General features: G+C 41.4%; 1 protein-coding gene and 1 long non-coding RNA gene across 3 annotated transcripts in view; one reads left to right on the top strand and one right to left on the bottom strand.

Moving 5' to 3' along the window:
* The window catches only part of RHOBTB1 (Rho related BTB domain containing 1), a 52,984-nt gene extending 49,707 nt beyond the window's left edge, over positions 1-3,277 (bottom strand). The window contains exon 1 of one of the 2 annotated variants that reach the window (XM_069019091.1): positions 3,076-3,277. The gene's annotated coding sequence lies outside the window, so the exon portion shown is untranslated. Of the gene's footprint in view, positions 1-2,787; positions 2,862-3,075 lie in introns of those variants that run through there. The other variant, XM_069019092.1, reaches the window with a different exon arrangement.
* A 61-nt stretch (positions 3,278-3,338) lies between these two features.
* LOC138112278 (uncharacterized) overlaps positions 3,339-19,270 on the top strand; it is a 31,722-nt gene continuing 15,790 nt past the window's right edge. The window contains exons 1-2 of the long non-coding RNA XR_011151633.1: positions 3,339-3,656; positions 5,716-5,789. This is a non-coding gene — a long non-coding RNA (uncharacterized lncRNA). The remainder of the gene's footprint in view (positions 3,657-5,715; positions 5,790-19,270) is intronic.

Here is a 19,270-nt window from a genome sequence, read left to right as displayed (position 1 = left end):
TTCAAAAAAACCAAACTAAAAAAAATGGATCTGGTTTATCTGATCATAAACCAGAGCTTTCTATGTTTTTATTTCACTGAGATCTCATTCACTTCTAACAGCCTTTCTCTGCTTCACCCTCATTAAAATCTACAGACGTGACCTCCAAGGATATTTCAAGATCCTTCTTACTCTCAAACAGACATGCAAAGCCCTTCCACAAGCTCATTCACAATTCTTTTTTATCAATCATTAATCATTTACATTATTGTCCTAGTAAAGACCACATTAAGACTCTCTTGCTTGCTGAGATTTTTTTAAATTGTTATACTGTAAAGTCAGACCAGTTGTTTGAAGAATGCAAGCAGACAGAAATGTAGCTAAACCTGATTTTCATCATTACTAAAGCATAAGCCTAAAAGTTCCACTTCACAGATAAAAGCTTATGGCCTTCATTTCCCTGCCCCTCAGTCTTCCACTTTCTAGTTTTGAAGATAGCTGAGCCTACAAAATAAAGGCATAATTCTTAATTAGCATTGTTCTACCCTATTATGACTCCAAAATACAAACATCTTTCATGCCATGGTAGTGGAAGCAGATCTCTCTCTGTGATGATGATCTGCACTCAGAAAAATAGAGCAGCTAAACCTTACATGGCACCTTCCTTATCAGAGCCTTGAGGAGCTCACAGCTGAGAAGAGAGCTGGCTTCCCATGACTTTCACCCTGTGTGCCTGCAGAGAGAGTATCAGTTGTGGCCATGGCAGTGCACTTCCTTCTCTCTCCCCTCTGCTCCACACCCAGGCAGGCATTACCTGAACTAATGCCCACCCACAACAGCTAGCACACCGTGATACTGTGGGCAGGACATGCAGCAAGGTCACCGTGGGCTGACGGAAACTAAAACCAGCTGGAACACAGAGTAACTCAGTGAGGGATGTACTTATATGATCTAATTCTCCAAAGTGGGGAATTTCTTTTAAATAGGCAGAAAGGTGAGGAACAGGAACACCTGCTGCAGGTTGGCAGACGAAACATTTGCAGTGCAAAGCAGGCCCAGAAGGAATGCAGAAGAGGCCAGGTAGAACACTAGGCTCCCTGGATGACTACTTCAGGCCAACAGTCATGTCTAATCTGGTCTAGAAGCCTCTTCTGTGATGCACAAGACACTCCTCTAACACACTGGTACTAGAGAAAACTCAAGAAAACTCAGCCCAGTTTTCCCCTCAAACCCACCTCAGCTTCACCTTTGCGTTGTTCAGAAGCCTTAGCTGATCCAGTTTTTGCTCCACTCATTTTGTTTGGTTTGTTGGGGGGTTTTATCATTATTACCAAACTAACAATATTGCAGAATTTTCTCCTCTCAAGTTTTCTGTGAGTTTCCTTTTACTAGCCCATCACCTCTGTGCATTGGTTTCAGTTTCTGTAACACCACACATTCATAGTACATCTGCCCCAAATCTCTCTAACAAACTTTGAGGGATTACATGGAAGAAAACTGCTTTTAATCCTTATGTTTCTGACTTGCTTAATATGGTCTCACTTCAAACTTTTGCCTCTAAAAGTTCAAATACTGGAAGAAGTTTAAGTAAAAAAAAGAGCAGAACCTTAGTTCACTGTTGTAATCTTTACTATGACACACCTCACTTGCTCTACATTACATGGTTGAACAGACAGTAGAAATGTTACTTCCCATTGATACCTAAACCAACATTTCCTCTCAACATATTTTCAAACCTTTAACATTGTTGAATCCAAAGTAAATGCAAGTGTTTTGCCCTTTCTACTTCAGTTTAGGCAAGTATGCTTTTTTCCTGGGGTCTCTCTCAGAGAAAAAGGAAATTTTACCTGTATTGATTACATAGACAACAGCATGATAACGTGTGATATAATTAGATCAATTTAACTAAGTACAAATGACAACATTTGGTGTGAAACTGACAATCAGGTTCTAAAAGAAGATGGGATTCTATGATTGTCACTAACCCTATCTTTGGAGCATCCACAACAACTCAGTTAAACAGCTGCTAAACGAAAGTGCAAGTAACTGTAAAGCTCTACTTTCCTCTGCTCCCCAAGCAGGGAAAAGTTTCTCTCTTTTCTCATTCCTTTTTTTTCAGAGAGCTGCAAAAGAGTTGGGCTGGGTATGGCCCACTGCTTCTCCCCAGAGGTTCTCAACAACTGTAGAGAAAGGGCTCTTCATTCTCCTGCTAGGTCTTTTTGGTAGGCATATCCTTCTTTATAACCAGCTCCTCTCATATTCAGTTCCCTACATGCATTTGCACTCTGTACCAATTACAAATTTCATTCTTGTAATGCAGAGAACCATTAATAATTTAAGATTAAAAAGGAACCTAAGGGCAGGAATATTCCATTTTTGCTCACGAGATAGATGGTACTCTGCTAGTATGTCAACTCAAGTTATCTTTGTGCATGCTATGTTAATTCAGCAAATTGCTTTTCAAACAAAGTGCATTCAGAAAGTGCCTGAAGATTCTATATGAGAAGAAAGTTTCATTTCTATGGCAAATGTGCCAAACCAATATCCAGAAAGTGAAATACTAACAGATTTTAGTTCTGTCCATCTAGTTTTCACAGACAGGGGTTAGCCAGGATGAATTTTGTAAAGAAGCCCTCTGCACGAGCGAGTAAAAGTCATGCCAGGTGTAGTGATAAATACCCCAGCGCCCTGCCTGCACCGTGAGAAACCAGAGAAACAATGAACACGTCTAACGGTATGGAACGGCTCAGGAGCGCTGCAGCAGCACCGCCTGACACCCAAGTGAGCTGTCAGCATTTCTGGCCTTACCGTGGAAGGGAACAGGACACCAGGGCGAGGCGGGCAGGTGCGGAGACCCTCCTGACGCAGGATCCGGGCGCTCCGGAACGGGGAGCGCCCCCGGCCCGCCGGTCCCAGCCCCGCGGTGCCCCCCGCCCGCCGCTCCCTCCTCCGGCGCAGCTTCCCACGGCGTCCGGCCCCGCTGGGTCACCCACAGCGACCGACAGCGACCGACAGCGACCGGCGGCGGCGTCTGCCCGTCCCACGCCCTCCCTCCCTCGCTCACTCCCGCCCGCCACAGGGGCCGCAGCGTCTCACCTGGACGCGGAGCGGGAGCGGCTGGGGACAGGACAGAAGTGACGCTCGGCGGGGTGCGGAGGGCGGGGCGGTGCCTCGGGTGCGGTGCCGTCCCGCCCTGCTGTGCCGTGCCGGTCTGTGCTGTGCCGGTCTGTGCTGTGCGGTGCCGTGCTGTTCCGTGCCCGGCGCGGAGCGGAGCGGCCGCGTCCCAGCCAACCAGCGCCGTCACGTGAGCGCGCCCCGGCACGCGGTGCTACTGCCGCGGCCGTTACAGCAGCGCGCGCGCGCGCGGCGGCGGCGGGAAGCGCGCGCGGAGAAGGGCGCGGGGGGGTGCGCGCGCTGCTGCGCTCTGAGGGGCCGGGGGTCGCCTGGCGGGGCTGTGCGGCTGCCGGCGGCGACGCGCTCGCCCTTCCTGCCCTCGGGAGAGATCGTTTCCAGGAATTGAGGGGCTGCGGAGGCAGGAAATCCTGCGGGGCCCCGTGCGGGGAGCGGCCGCAACGGCATCACCTCCGCGCGCGGGAGGGTGGGGTCCCCAGCCGCCTCCTCCCTGCTCCGTGTGAGCATCCGCGCGATGAAATGTGGAATCCGACGGTGGGATCAAGGTGTGTGCGCCTCCCTGAACTGTGAATACTCCTGTGTTTAGCATTGCTGTCTGACGAGTAATTCCCACCGCACTGCTCGTTTCAGTTTCCCGACACAGAACTTTCATGCTGAATTGTAGCTAAAAAACAACGTTAAACCCGTTTTCCGCCCAGGATGCTTTCCATTTGCGCTGTCCTCAGGGTGTCTGACCTCTCTATCAATAATACACTAACAGAAATCGTTAAAAAGAACAGTAGTGGGACACCTTAAATAATCCAGCTCCGTAAGGCATTTTAAAAGGTTGTAGAACATATTGCTGAAACGCTTACGTAAATTTGAGGAACAGCCTAGTAGCCTGGTGTTAAAGGAATTTTCTGCTTACTCAGGGTCTTGGACTCAATTTTCCACCCTGGGTCATCCTGTGCTGTTGAGGAGGATTTGGGAGGACTACGGGGCCGGGTACCCAGCTCTTGTGCCAGTGCTTCACGTTGGTGATGTTTAATGTTGGTTACAGGGAGCTTCTGACAACACAACCCTTCTGAGAGGCAAAGGGCTAAGATACAGGGCCTAAGGACAGCAGGAGCTGGCAGTATTGCAGGTAGAGAGGCAGGCTGGGCTCGCAGCCAAACTGCTCTCCTATCTGAATGGCAGAGATCGGGCAGTCATTGCAGAACTAATGAACCTAGCCCCCAGATCATGAAAACCACAAGGGAAGCAGGGTTCATTGAATCTTCTTTCTTCTTTGATGATTTTTATTTCATGTACTTCCGTGTGGAGTCATGAAAGCTTGAAATGTACCTGCTGTATACTGTATCAATAGTGCAATGTACATGCATGCTGTATCAGTATGCTGAACTGTGCAGCGAGGAGAATTAGCCTGTGTGGAGCTCTGTGCTGCCATGGACAGACTGCCTTGAGCACATAAATCAGCTTTAGATACTGTCAAACACTAGCATACCCTGTGCTTTACATTTGTAAAAGAAATGTGGGAGATTGATCACAGGATTCCAGGAGCTGAGCCTTTAAAATAATTGACACTTGGTATTGTGAGCCCCTCATTAAGTGGACAGAAACTGTTAGCAACTTGGCTAAATGTTAAGTTTAGAATAAATGACTGAGAGATAATGACCTTTGTTGCATATGTGGTACCAAGGACAAAGAAAGATTGCTAGGCCACAGTTACTCCCCAGAACTGGAAGGATTATTTTGTTTGAGAAGAGTTTATTCAGAGTTCTGGTAACTCATATTTAGAGCCCCAAAAAGGAAGCCTCCACTGTGCTTCCACAGTATTTGCGTGTAGAATTGTAGAGCTGTGCAATTTCACTCTGTACAAACAAACTGTCTAAATTCCTGTAATTTGTGCTGGAAACACACTATCATTTGCAAGGCAGTTGGAGCAGACAGCTGAGCTCACAAGGGTTATCATCTGCATCTGTTCAGAGGACAGCCTCCAACCTTGTATTGGCTAACATTTTTAGCTCTGCTAACTAAACCCACATGAGATAAAAGTCCACCCACGCCACAGGTTACAGAGTTTGCTTTAAATCAGCTCTGTTTTGTGAACACTGAAAGGCTTGATTCTATTTCATGTATTTCCTGTAGCACTTCAAAATGAATTTAGGTTGTTTGAAAGGTTCTTGACTGACAGTTTTGGAAATTGAACTCCCATGTTTAATCCCAGATTGTGTCCGACACAAGGAAGCTTCTCAGTTGTACCAGAGAGGAGACTTTGCTAGTCTGAGGATAGTCCTATTCACTTACTTTCTTATGCCAGCAAAGTAGGATTTCCTATTTTTTCACTGCTCTGTAGTTACAGGTGTAGGATATTTTCATTATGCCTTGGATACTAAGACTGTACGTTTAAATCAGAAAAAAAAAAAGTATTTAGTAAATCATCTACCCTTTAAAGTATGATAATTTCATTTCAGCCTTAAATTAATTAGGCAGTACTATGGAAAGCTAATGATCTTCACAGAACACTTGCTCTCTTTCCACCAACTTTCATTTACAGTCCTTATTGATTTTTGAAAAATTAATTTATGCTTTTCATATTGAGCTTATTTTTTTGCAAAATTACAGGTGTTGAATCTATGAGCAGAGATGGAGTGCCATTATCCTTCCAAGTGCACATGGAATAGATGAGGAGAAGCTATGTAAGTTCTAGGCTTCCAGGAATGGATGCCAAAACAATTTATTAAATTTCCTGTTAAGAATAGTTGTATAACTTTTATGACAACATCTGTTGAACCCAGACATAAGACAGACTGATACCAGTCATGATGTCAGGACTGTGATTGCTCCTTATTCACAGAAGATACCAAGGTGACAAAAATGTTTATGATTTTAAGTCTTTTCATTGCTGCACCATTATCAAGCTGCAGTTACATTAGTCTGACTATAGTAGCTCCAGGTGATTCATGGATTTCATTACGTTTCTGAGTTCTTAAAGGATAAAAGATTTGGATTTTTACTCTTCAGTTCTCATTACATGTTATAGGAGGGAGGTAGACAGTGAGCTTTCTGAAAGTCCTCTCAGCTGTTTTCGACCAGTGCCTTGAAGCAATAGGTGTCAGCAGCAGTGAATGGAGCATAGACCTTTGTGCTGTGGTGGAGCAGGGAGTGTTCATGTCCCCAGTTCTGCCAAGTGGACTGTGGTGACATGGGAGGGCATATGGGACATGGCAATGAGAAAGTCTCAGGCCTTTCCAGACAGGCTTTGAAGCCAATGGCTCATTATACTAGAATTTATTGAAATGTTTTTAATGTTTTATCCTCTATTGTCTTAGGGTTATGACTGTGGTTACTGTAGCCCTTTCCTGTCACATTGTCCTGGAACAGGCTTCAGATAGTGGCATTCTCTTGCTGAGTATTCTCTGGCTCTGCCCACAGTCTTCAGCAGGCTGTGGCCAGCTCTAGCTTACATTCCTCCTCCCTGTCATTTGGTGTTGGGGCAGGTGGAGCTCCTGTTCTCCACATCTATGTGTGGCAAAGATTGTGCTGGCTTTGAAGGCTGCTTCTTTGTCCTGAGACATCATAATCACAGTATTTTAGCCACTGAGGGCTTTCAGAGTCTTTCTTAGAAGGCCTTATTACATCTTCAAGCTGTAATACAATGAATCAGAGTAGTGAGAGGTTTTAGTTCTTCCCTGTGAGCAGAGCAAGAGTAAAAATATCAGGAGGCACGCTATAACCTTCTGCTGAAGCTTTACCTCATCCTTATAGACTGTTATAAAAATAATCTTATAAACACTGAAGCAATCACCACCATGAATCACATTGTGTTCATACTAGACTAACCTACGTAAGACTGGCAAAGGTTTGTCTGGGTAAAGACACTTACTTGGAAACTGTGAGAGGAAGGATTTCACTGGCAAATTTTTGTAACAGTGAAATATTTTATCCTGAGGAGAAACAGGTTGTGGAAATGTCAAATCTATACTATACAAAAGTAATGCAGAGGGAATCCATTCCTGATTTGGAAAACCTACCTGAATCTCCCATTGCTTTGGGTTCAGAAATATCAGGAGTGAAGTGACGGCAGAGGTCCTGATGTCTAGTGGTTCTAACAAATAAATATTTTTTAACACTGTTTTGATAGACAGTTCCTGTTTATCCAGCATTGCTCAAAATCATGTCTTCATACAGTTCGTTCTTTTTAAATAAAAAGGCTTACAACCAGCTTGGACAAGCCTTTGAAGAATACCCTCCAAAGAACACTGGAAAGAACAACAATGCCATGGAAGAAGGATAAGGACAAACCTTTCCACTCATTTATTTTCAGTTTTATTAAATGTAGTGAATATGTTTAGCCACACTGAACTAGTCTTTTGTAAGGCACAAAATTCATCAAGGAAAGCTTGTATGACTTCATAATTACACAAAATTGATCCAGGAAAAAGAGATCATGAAGTAATGTAGAGTGTTAAACTGTCTGAAGCTTATCCATCCTTATGTTCAGATGTAAAACTGAGGCAGAACAAGAACTGACCAAAAGATTCCTCTCCTCGCCTTTTTCCTCGCCCCTCCCCTGCCCTCCCCTCCTTTCCCTTCCCCTCCCCTCCTCTTCCCTCCTGATGTTGAAGTCTGGACCAGTGTGGAAGATAGAATGAGCACACCACTTCCAATCTCCATCATCTAGGCCCAAACTCCTCTTGTGTAGTGTGTGTGGGAGTCTCTCACAAGCATCACACTCAAAAAGCATATCTTTCTGTGGTGATTTATACATCAGTTCAAGTGCTGGCTGCTGTAAAAGAACTCCTTGTTTCTATGCTCACAAGTACCACTTACAGTACCAAGGGACTTTGGCCAAAACTAGCCAGTCTATATAACTACAAAAAAAGAAAAATAGTGCCTTCTGCTAGCTCAGATTATGATGTGCATGCAAAAATGGATGCACACATATATCTGAAATGGCAACACTGGCAATTTTGATAGTTCTCAAGCTGGTCCAATATGTCACTGTCGGTATGCTTAGTTGTTGGGTGTTTGTATCTCATGTGAACATCTTTTTCCAGACCTGGTAACAGGCTGCCATCCATAAAAGCATATTTAACTGTAAGTAGTATTTCTTCATACTGTTTACTTACTGTCTGTTTTCACTTCTTTGTTTTGTCTCCCATTTATCAGCTAAAACAAAATGTAGGTGCTTTTATAAAACTTTTCAACAAAAGTTTTTGCTGCTAAAGAGGCCCAAACTCAGACCTCAGGTTTTGCCATGGGCTGTAAGCACCGTGGTTCCTCAGAAACCAAAGTCAACACAGCACAAAACCATTTCTGAGACCACAGAGGACCAGAGTGTTGAGCAGGCCTTCTCCTTTGCTCCATGTGCACTTGGAATCCTTATTGTGCTGTTAGCTTATGAGACCCTAAGAGAAGAATTATCACCTTGCAGTGTATCACTAGTGGAGATCAAAGTTGTCTCACTGTAAATAAGAGGTCTGCTACAATGGCAGTCTCAGTAAATAATCCTTGTGTCTGGATTCAGATTCTGACTTCTTTGTTCTAGCAAGATGTTGGATCTGATGGTCTGGATTTTAATTCTTTGTGGAGCTGGAGAGCTAAAGAGAATCAAGAAAGAGAATTATGATTTTTATATTGCCTCTACATTTGAAGATTGTGTATACTGCATGAGGAAACTTTTTCTATGTTTTCCAACAGAGAGACATTGAAGATATGCCAGATACATTTAAATGAACCTATTAAAAAGTTTGGAAAATTTGGAAATATGAGGAAAAAATAAAGGGAAAAATTGAGTATTGCTTTCAAATTTTCAGACTTACATTTTAATGGAAATATTTAATTAAATGATGCCAAACTAGTATTTCATCTGCAGATCTTCATTTGGGCTTAAGATCTATGTGTCTTGGTAACCGTAGGAAAGTTGTTTTCTGAATACATAACTAGCTCCTGTAGCTCAAAAAAAGAAAAATGTGAAAAAATTTTAGTACAGATAGAAAATTTTGGCAATGTCCTGTGCTTTGTTACCTATTACGTACTCTTTTCAGACTGACTGCATATGGCACTAAACTCAAGAAAGTTTTCCATTGTCTCTGACAAGATAAATCAGTGTCAGTGATCCATCAGAGTTTCTAGAAACTAATTGCTCTTCTGCTAGAACTTTCAGAAGACACCAGAGTGTTTGAAGAATCATAGTTTGAAATGGTTCAGGAAAATCCAGACATCTTGAAATCTGAGAATGGAGCCAACCAGTTGGTGTAGGCAATGTTGTTACTTGTTACTTGAACTACTTGCTCTTAAGCAGGTGCTTTCAACAGTTTATGAAGAGTTAATAGACATCTTTATAAGTACTTGATAGTTTGGTTCAGCCTTTATAGGCTAATACTTCCTTGTCCATGACATGCTTAGAACATATGTAAATCATTCAAAGAACTTTTGAGTATTATATTGGTATTTCTATGTAGTTCATAAACTATGAACTGTTTTGTTTTCCATTTAGGGAGTTCTATACATTTAGTGATAAATGTCTAAGTATTTTTTGCCCCTTCAATTAGAGTCTATTATGAAGAATGCGAGTTTTGAAAACTTCTTGACAACTTCCATAAAGAGTTCTTGGCAGTATTTTCATGTTCTAAAGGTGCAGAACACTGTCTGTGATGTGACTCACTCTTTGTACCCTGGCACTTGTCAGTGTTTAGGGTTAACACAATCCACTGGCATAAAAAGGATAAATGGATGTTTGTGCCTCTCAACGCAAGTGTGCACTATTTTATGCAGTTGGGAGTGTACACAGAGCCACTAACCAATCCACAGAAGATACGGGGGCCAGAAATACTGAAACGGCAAAATAATAGAATCACAGAATAGTTTGCACTAGAAGGGAGCTCTGTCCAACCTGACCAGGAATGTTTCCAGGCATGAGGCATCCATCACGTCTCTGGAAAACCTGTGGCAGTGTTTGACCACCCTCACTGTAAAAATTTCTTCCTTGTATCTAGTCTAAATCTTCCCTCTTTTAGTTTAAAACCATTACCCCTTGTCCTATTGTACAAACCCTACTAAAATGTTTCTCCCCATTTTTCTTATAAATCTCTTTTAAGTTTTCAAAAGCTTCAGAAGGATCTCCCCAAAGCCTTGTCTTCTCCAGACCAAACAACCACAACTACCTCAGCTTTTCCTCATAGGAGAGGTGTTCCATCCCTCTGATTATTTTTGTGGCCCTCCTTTGGACCCACTCCAGCAGGTCCATGTCTTTCCTGTGCTGAGAAACCTTAAAGAAGCATCCCACCAGTTTTGATGGCAGCAACTAGAGGTGCTATGAGGAATTGTTACAAATTATCTGCATATCTCTTAGTTATCCCAGTTTCCCTAAATAAAACCGAGTCACAGGGCCAAAGGGGTTTTAAGGCTGTCAGTGAATCTTCAACACACAGATTCCAAGCTTCAAGGACCAGGCATCCCTGATGCTACAATCCCCAGCAGCACCTACAGGGCATCAAGATTCAGTTCTGTGGAAAGGGATTTGAACTTGCAGTGATATGCACTTTCCCTACCTAGTGCAGAGAAGCAGCACTTCTGCAGGGTCTCATTCTGAGACTCCTCCTCTCATCAACAGGTCAGAGACCCTGTTACTGGTAGCCAATCAATTGCAAGGTCCTAGCCTGGCAACAAGGCAGCGATAGGAAATCAGCATCAATACTTCAGACTATAGAAAGTGTCCTTTCTTTCTAACCCTGAATCTATTTTGGCTTTTAAAAGATAACACAGCAATCTGTCCTGTCATCTGTTCTATCACAGCACTTGTACTGTTACATATTGTGGCTCCCAAGGACAGAAAATAAAGTAGAAAAACTTGACAAAATCCATAGTTAAAAGCCAGGTTATTTTTAAATTCGGGTTTGTTTTGTGGAAAATGGATTACTTTTTCTTTTCTTAGTCCAAAGTTGATCTGTGAGGCAAAAAAAAAAAAAAAAAAAAAAAAGCTGTAGCCTTAGTGACATGATTGACTTTCTGAATTGCCTGGCAAGGGCATTTGTATTTTGGTATTAATCTGGGCTGTTAGAGAAGTAAACAGCAGTTTGTGATTGGTGACTGCAAAACTTGATTCACAGAGGACATGCACTCATCTGAAAATATTTTAGTTCTTAGGCTGTATTTCTGACCTTTCCAGCACTCTTAATATTTTTCATTGATATTTGATCCTGATGGGAAGTAAAAGCAAAGACACTGCTACCTGGATATTGAGAATAATAGGGATTCATATCTACTTTTTAGTGGCAGAATGAGGCAATGAAAGTAAAAAATCCCACGGCACAAATTATTGTAAATCTGATAAATTCTGCAGCATGAGGATTTTTTGTATGGAATGTGTATCTTGGATAAACTCAATGTCTTCAGTAGATGCTGTATTCAATGCCTAGAGAAGAGAACTGTAATTTTTGAAACTAGAAGGCTACCAAGGAAGAAAGTGTGAACTTTGGTGGATCTGCCAGGGCAACTTGTCTAGTTTATGTCTCTTGAATTACAAATAGATCTGTGAGTAGCACAGCTGAGGAAGATACAATTTCATGTTCACATCTTCTGGGGATCTAATAGTGTCTGCACCATGGTTAAACCTTGCTCAACAGCTGGCATAGGCTGAAATGGTGAGATATTAGGGTGGTACTGGGTATGTGCATATAAAGAAAGTGTCATGTCATAAGAGGGATTGTTTTTTAAAGTGTTATTTTCTTACTAGCCTGGTTTTCTGTGAAATATGCTGCGTCTTACTTCTCTGCTGCATAATAGATAAAGCCTTCTTTTTTTCTTCTGTCCAGCAGCAGCAGCAGCCTGCCAAGTAGTTTAGGTATTAATAAGGGTACTGCCATAGGCTCCAGTTGCCATTAGCTCAAATGCTGTCTTGGGCCAATGTAGTTACATTGCTTTTGGTGCTGGAACACTGTAGGCTTCCTGGAAATGTGTGGTGCTGATTTCCTGTCCATGTTCTGTGGGAAAAACTGGCCCATTCTTAAGGCTTTTATTTAAGCTGATGGCATTGTCTCAGCCCTAACAGATTTAGCAGGACAACTTCCTTAAGGAAAGATTTACCAATATGAATAAATGAAATACATTGGGCTTGTGAGAATTTATACCCAGAGTTTACAAATGAAGTGTGATAAAGTCACTGTGGGTTGAAGGTGAAATAAGGTGTATCATAAACAAGGACTTCACTGTTTAGCAATGCCTGCATATATGAAACATTTCATTTAAGTTCATTTTAAGCCCTGCATTTTGCTGCCTCAGTGTTCACTTTTCCCCCAGCTGTAAATCATAGGGTGAGTGTTTGAAGAAGATCATATGTCTCAGAGCGTGCAGGTGAGTGGAAGGTTAAACATTGTGACTGGTATTCAGGTGACTCTTGTGCAATCAATCCCAGTGATATGATACTCAGTCAAAAGAACTGACAGTCATGGCGAGAAGAAAAGGGAGGAAGATGAAGGGAAGGCTCTTGAATGTGTTTTCGAACATTGCATTAAAAGGAAAAAAAGAGACCTGGTCTTTGATTCTTGGCTGCAGCTGGGTCTCTGGCAGGTATGAGAATGTGCTGAGTGCTTGCCCAAGTGTTCAGGAACACAGGGGCTGGAATCCAGAACCCCCCTGTTCACATTCTTCCTGAGGTGGAAGGCAGAGGGGGAGGGAGCCAGGACCTTGGCTGTATCCTATGAAACAGTGACTGTTTCTTTGCATAGTCACAGAAGAGCCAAATATATTTGCTTTATGCATCTTGTTGTATCTTGCAAAGCAAGAGAGTACAACAAGAAAGAAAATGTGGTATTTTTTTCTGCAGTAAGATGCTGAAATGCATCAAAGATTTTGATACTCATAAATACACAAGAAAGGCAATGTTTAGATAGTCCAAAGAAGATTCTAAGGGTGATTTGTAAATTCTGTTCAGCATGGAGTTCAGGGTTTAATGGGCCAGTTCTAGCAACAGTATCCACACAGCTATCTTTGTACAGTAGCTAAAAGAAATTAGTTTAAACCTTAAGCCGAGAGACAGAAAATCCCTTTGCATTCTTTTCCAGTTACCGTTTCAGTGAAGTGCTCTCGGCATACTGGTAGCTTCCTAATGGTTAGCACAGATTTCATATTCTTGCCATTACATTCACAAATGTATACCTGATTGGCAAAAAGTCCTTCTGAGGGAGAAGAGGTAGTGGAGGGTGTTAATAGAGGACGCATGAAACTTCAGATTTCCATAGGCCTTCAGAGGGATACCAAGAGTGATTTAGAATCTGAGGAAAGGTGGGACACAGAGACAATGAGACAGCTGTGGATGACAATGCACTCCTAAGCAGTTTTGCAGTTCTGTACAAGGAGTAAGAGGTTCAGAATAAAGGCATGGACCCAAAGTGATGTGTATATTATCCTCTTAAAAGTGAAAGATGCCTATACTCTCCTTTGCTTTCTATCTTGCTGCAGCAGAGAGTGCAGCTATCTGAGTACATTTGCTGTCATACCTAACACAGTTACTGTGAGAACAGTCAGGCTCCAAGGTCACTGCACACCAGACACTGGGGAAATGTAAATATGGTTTATCTTAGAAAGATGTTAGAAGTGGCTTGAACCCCTCAGCCTGCCCTGCCCCTCCCCACCCTCCAATGAACTACGTACCTTTTTAACACCATCACCGAGGAGATCTTTGATTACATGTATTTTATTTAGTTGCACACAATAACTGGGTGCAGTACAGCAGAAAGGACATATGAACTAACTAGGGGAATAACAGTATCCTCCTCTGTGTAGGTCTAGTGACATCCACTGTAGCTGTTGCTATATCATGATTCTAAGGCAGCTTTAGGAAAACTTCTGTCTACTTCAATGGACACAGCAAGGGAGAGTGTCCTCTAAATACAGAAGTTTACAGCTACTAGCAAAGGTATCTTATATGGAATTTACTTTAGGATATCATAGCTGTCAGTTTCCTTACAGCTGCCTTTTCTCATACAATCATTAAATCACATGTTTTGCAAATGCTGGCAGGGTTTTCAAGTACCTAATGCAAAATGGAAAGAGGATATTTGTCCTTAAAGTGAACAGTTTTTCTTCCTGGAATAAAGCACTTTTCCCAAGATTTACTGGCTCATTGCTTTTAGTGGCACTCAAGCTACCTTCTTTCTGGAAACAGTGGAACACTTGTCCTTTGAAACCCCAGGCTTTTCAAGATGTCTCAAATTTGACATCCCAAAATTAAGGTGCTCTACAGAATCCTGGCTATTATCTTTACTCAGCCCAGGTGGCCTCACATTGCACCATGGGGAATTTCTTTAGCATGAATTTCTGGTTAAGTCTTAAATCTCTCGCAGGAAGAGCTGCTACATTACTGTTCTATTCTGTATTAAAATACAAAACCACATTAACCAAACCTAAGGCAGTGTTTATGAATCCAGAATGAACATGGCAAGTTGACTCCATAAGCTTGAAATTACATACCAAATCAAATTTTTCCAAATGGCACTCTATAAAACAGCATGTAATTTCCTCACTTACACATTTGATATGTTGTGAGCCTGGACAGAAATAACATCACTTGGAAAGAACCTAGTTCAAAATAATGAGGAAGGGAACTCTTGCAGTAGTAGGTCAGAAAGCACTTGTGGCTGTGGGGATCTGTTATCAAACTTATTTTTTTCTCATCATTATTAATAAGGGTAAAGCTAATTAAATGTCTTAGGTACACTGGAGATATAGAGAACACATACATGTTTTGTACCTGTAGTAGCCTTATCTGTCTCCTCACTTGCTTAATTACTAATGCTAAAGTAAAGTTGTTCAGACTCACAAAGGCCATTTTTATGCAAAATAGGGAATTACTTCAAGCCCAGGAGAAGAACAAGTCCTACTTGAATATCGTATGGCCTTTGGGATCCACTGGAAACAGGAGTGTAGACTAAGAACATAGCTTATACTTTCCTTGAGATGCAGGTTTTGCATCTAATTCTGTTAGAAGTTAAGATGACCGTTTTCTATCTCTGCCATAATGATCAGGCCATTTCAAAGAAAAACATTGAATGTGGTCATATAGTCTTCCTCCACCACAAAGCCTGGCTGTGTGACCCCTTGATACTGATACAATCACTTATTCCTGGCTGTGATTCTTAGGGCTTATATTCTATGCCTGGTTCTGCTATTAGCATATGTGCATGTGTTCTAGGTATGCCTGTATGGAATATTCTGCTGCATGCATTTGAGGTTCCACTACCTGCACTGTTATGTAGAAATAGACATACTGTAAAATCACAAGTGCATTAAGCCTTTAAGAGAAATTATATGGAAAGACATAGATCAATGAACAGGCAGTGGAAAATTGAGCAAAATTATCAAATCAGAATTTGGGTTTTGTGAAACACAGTGTGTAGCTGCAGTGTGTAGCAACTTCTTCCAAAAAAAATACATTTGAAGTAGTTATGTAAAAATAGATCCATACACAGACAATCTGGAGCTTCCTGAAAAAAACACCTTCAATGCCACCTTTTCATGTACAGATTTCTGTCACTGTACTCTGGCTGTGCAGGTGTGCCATAAGTCATTCCTGACAATCCCACCTGCCATGATTAATATTGACCGGGTATAAAGGAGAACTGTCTGTTAGGCAGCTTGCACAGATGTTGCAGCAGGGCAGTCCAGAGTCTGGTTGCAGCTGGCAGAAAGCTCCACTCTGTGGCTGCAGAGCTGTGCCCGTCCCAGTGTCAGGCTGGTCACCAGCACACGTAGTAACAGCCTCAGCCCTTGGGATCTGTGCCAGCAGGGAGTGACATTGCCCGCTCCTGGCTGTGCCTCTTGCTAGAAAAGAGGCTCGTTGCAGGAGATGGTGAAAGAAGCTACTCTGGCAGCTCCATGTCCTCTGAGAATTCCCTCTATACAACAGAGATCACTCAGTCAAATTCACCAGACTTCTGGATGTTTTGAGCATCCCAGAGAACAAATTGATCAGTGACCCAGTTCTTCCATTCCATTTGATTGCTTTATTGAGCCAGGATTCCTGATGCGAAAGGGATCCCCAGGGTCTGATAAATTTGGTGTGAAAAGAGATGCTTGAATTAAGAACTTCATGGATGAAGAGGGCACAACAGATCAAAACAACTTTGACTATTCCTGCTTCTATTTAAAAACTGCAGTAATATTTGGAGTCTCCCTGCAGGTTTTAAATGGAAAGATTGCCTTTCTCTGCTATAGTGTAATGTTTAACACATTATATATAGTAGGCATATAATGCAGTTATGATACTGCTATGTGTAATTCACCTTTTGTAAGCAGAGATAAAGGAAGCTCCTACTTCCATCAGGTTTGTAATTTAAAGTGTATCCAAAACCTAGTAGCAAAAAAATGTGCATGCCTATGAGTGGAAGAGGCTGTAGGAGCGTGTCCTCTGCATGTGGGATGGAATGTGAGAATTTTTTTGGTTTTTTCAAAGGAAGTAACTGCTAAAGCTTTGCACTTGTATTAGAGGTGCCCAGATTTGCTGAATGGTACATTTACTGGCTTTATTTCTGATAGCAAACATTTGTGTCTTGCAATCATATTCCTCAAGTGTGGATCATTCTCCCTCAGTTCATGAACAACCCTCCATTCAAAAGCCCTCTGAAAGCCTCTGACACAACTCCTGCAATTGAGAAATTCTGTTTTTCTTTTGTCTACCTCTATTTGTACCGTTCCCATACACTAAACTTCATGAAGCATAGACTGTGACTGGTATGCTTAGGAAGTATCTGCAGTATTATGAATGTCACTGCAAACTACTAATTTCAATGAAGTCTTCAATCGTCCAAATGCGCTAGCAACCTTACATATATAAGATAAAAGTAGTCCCAGTTGAGTGAGAGTAAGAAGTCACAAATGATGAGTCAAATGAGATCATTCCCACATATAAAGTGATGGTGATCATGATTATGCAAAACACCAGGTTTGCCAGAAATTCATTGTTCTGCCATCAAAAGATATTCATGCTTTCATAGTAATTTTCTGCAGCAAGCACTAACAAGAAAGCAGTTTGGAAAAAAAATGTCTGAAAGGCCCATTTTACAACTTGGGAATGTGAGAGATTACATCAGTCTGGAGGTTTCTGACGATTACATGTAGCAATTGAAAATCCAAAAATTAAAGGTTAATATCCAGTCATTAACGAATCACAAATGCCCATTGTTGTCAGGCTTTCCTGTGTATTGCTTACAGCTTCTTCTAATTTTTCAGGACTTACTCATGGATGACTTATAACTCACGCTGGAATTAGTACTGTATACAGTAAATTTTGTAAGATGATTGCACAAAGTGCCTCTCCCATGATGTAACTAACATTAAACTGTTAATCATAAACCTAGGGCTTCTCAGCTTTCACGGAAATGCAGCTGTTACACAGCCAGGTGAAACACTCTCCGAGGAGTCTAGTGAAGTTGCTCTGTTCTTGCTGACATTTGTTGAAAGCCATATGCTGCACATAAACCAAGAAGACAGCAAAGCCTTGCTACAAAAACTTAAACCTTTGTGTATGGAAAGGATGCTGAATTTTGAAAAACTGCTTTATTTTAGCAAGGACATGTTTTTATTTGGTCTTTTCCAGACACACAGCAAAACCTAACCCTAAGGGAAATCATTTGCTACAGCTTAGTGGTGTGTTGTATTATTCTCTGACAAGATTTGTTTGTCAGTTTTAAAAGCAGTTTATAAACCAGTCATGTAGATCAAACACAGAAAGCTGAAACATTCTGAAACATTCATCGTGCAAGAGGTTTTTTCCCTTAAAACAAATCCTCTTTCCTTTATGCTAGCTTGACTAACATAAACTTTTACTCTAATGATGACTGGAAAAAAAAAAGGTAATCTTTTAAGCTGGAGTTGTGCATGTCAGCTGGAATGTACCATTCCTAGAGTGTTATTAATCATAAGCCAGTCTATAAAACAATGTTTCTCTGCATGGGGTGTGCTAACTAGCTTCCAATGACACTGAGTTTAGCCTAGCTTTATTCTCCAGTGATCTAAATCTAAAAGTAATGCCTACTTCACCTCAAGAGGTGTGTTTTTCACATCCCATCTTTTGTTTTATTGCACCTTTTTTATGCTCTTCTGACATTCTTGTCCTTCTGTAGGTAACTGTTATATTCTGTTTATGGAAGGCATATGCAGAAGCTGGGTACTGTTGCAAAGAACCATGTTAAAGCACAGTACCTTACAGTATAGGAAATCATGAGAAATACATGGGAGTGGTCTGGATCAGTTCCTAAAAACCTGAATGTTCTGATGGGAAACTCATTAGATAGTAACTGTGTCTCTATCTACTGATATCATCATCAAAAATATTTTCTTCCTCTTAGATTCAGTGCTAACGAAAAAAAAATCGGTAGGTTTAAAGTATTTTAAAATCTTTCAGGCATTTCTAGGCAGGTGAGTATATACTGGTTCACCTTCATTGATACAGTTCTGTTCCTTTATGCATATTTGGGCTTCTCCAAAGCCAACAATACTTTTCTTTATGCTCTTCAGGAAGGGACCAGGTGTAATTGTAAAAGAATAGTGCAGTGTACCCTCTTTATGCACAGTGGTTGTGAGTGCTTTTTGCCACTGCAAAACTAGTATGTCCAACTGTTAAAGAGAGCTTCATATTATGACAGTCTGTTCCAGCCTCAAAAGACAGGAAGACAGGTCAGATGCGGAGAAAAAAAAATTTGAAAAGGACTGAATTAATAAAATAATGTTCCATTAAATCTGTAGACCCAAGGTTTTAGGACTTTCCAGTGAAAATGAAATGAAGCACAAAACAGTTACACTTTTTTGTTATGATACTCATGACTATGAACAAACCACTTCCATAATTCATGCACAGAATTATACTGAAAGGCGCAAGGGTCACGTATCTCAGTGATTAGCATAACACCTTAAGAAAGGAAGAGGATAATTCCATTTTGCAGTGTGTAGGAACCCAGAGTGCCGAGAATATTTCTCTGCCTGTTTTTAAGGGTTTTTACCCCCCTGAACAACACTGGCATGGCTTCAAACCTTGGAAAAAATTACCAACAGTCAGACAAGAACTAGAAAATACAGTGGTGTGAATTAGGTGATAGACTACTATGTAAGATTGTCACAGGATGAAAAATTTAGAGGTTTTAGGCTTCTCTTTATAGTAAATAGATAAGAGTAAAAAATA

This window comes from Aphelocoma coerulescens, chromosome 6, assembly GCF_041296385.1.
Source record: "Aphelocoma coerulescens isolate FSJ_1873_10779 chromosome 6, UR_Acoe_1.0, whole genome shotgun sequence".
Classification (NCBI taxonomy): Eukaryota; Metazoa; Chordata; class Aves; order Passeriformes; family Corvidae; genus Aphelocoma; species Aphelocoma coerulescens.
This window is presented reverse-complemented; position numbering and strand designations above follow the sequence as displayed.